This window comes from Myotis yumanensis, unplaced genomic scaffold (assembly GCF_028538775.1).
Source record: "Myotis yumanensis isolate MYYU_CA2020_CCGP unplaced genomic scaffold, mMyoYum1.0.hap1 SCAF_3, whole genome shotgun sequence".
NCBI lineage: Eukaryota > Metazoa > Chordata > Mammalia > Chiroptera > Vespertilionidae > Myotis > Myotis yumanensis.
In genome coordinates, this window is record NW_027223754.1 from 24,708,402 (window position 1) to 24,709,496 (window position 1,095).

General features: G+C 41.3%; 1 pseudogene; it reads left to right on the top strand.

Moving 5' to 3' along the window:
- The first annotated feature begins 395 nt into the window (after positions 1 to 395).
- On the top strand, positions 396 to 894 carry LOC139004895 (large ribosomal subunit protein uL23 pseudogene; annotated as a pseudogene).
- The last annotated feature ends 201 nt before the right edge of the window (positions 895 to 1,095 follow it).

The window sequence follows — 1,095 nt, forward strand, 5'->3', positions numbered from 1 at the left end:
GAATGCCCCACACTGGGGATCTAGCCACAACCTGGGCATGTGCCCTGACCAGGAATCAAACTGTGACCCCTTGGTCCATAGGTCAATGTTCAACTACTGAGCCATGCAAGCTGGGCTTAACTTAGTTTTCTTAAGATAATGTTAGGTCTGGGCCAACATTCATCATTTTTGATATGAATACCCAATTGTTTCAGCACAATGTTTGGAAAATACAAACATTTCTCTTCAGAATTATCTTGAACATCTTTGGAACTTATATGCATAACCCATGGACACGGATAATAGTGTGGTGAAGGCCTAGGGGGAAGGGACCCCTGTGGGTAGAGAGGGTCAATGGGGGACAAAAAAATGGGTCATCTTTCAACAATAAAGATACATTTTAGCTTTTTACGAAGATGGTGCCGACAGCTAAGAAGGAAGCCCCGGCCCCTCCCACAGCTAAAGCCAAAGCAAAGGCTTTGAAGGCAAAGAGAGCAGTGTTGAAAGGCGTCCACAGCCACAAAATAAAGAAGATCTGCACATCACCCACCTTCCAATGGCCAAAGACACTAAGGCTGCCAAGGCAGCCTAAATATCCTCAAAGAGCATACCCAGGAGAAGCAAGCTTGACCACTATGCCATCATCAAATTCCCCCTGACTGCCGAGTCAGCCATGAAGAAGGGAGAAGACAACAATTCACTTGTGTTCATTGTGATGTTGAGGCCAACAAGCACCAGATCAAACAGGGTGTGTAGAAGCTCTATGACATTGATGTGGCCAAGGTCTCCTGATCAGGCCTGATGGAGAGAAGAAGGCATATGTTCAACTGGCTCCTGACTATGATGCTTTGGATGTTGCCAACAAAATTGGGATCATCTAAATTGAGTCCAGCTGCCTAATTCTAAATATTAAAATTTTGCACCTGAATGTTTAAAATGGAAATAAAATAGTGACTTGAAATACTTTTTTAATTTGTAAGGCTGATGTCAGAATTATCCAAATAATTATAATTGAATCACAAAGTTCATGAAGATGATTTTAAACTGGGGCATATAGGTGTTCAAAAACTATAATTTGAATAAATGATGATTATAAATTTTATTTTTACTTTCCTG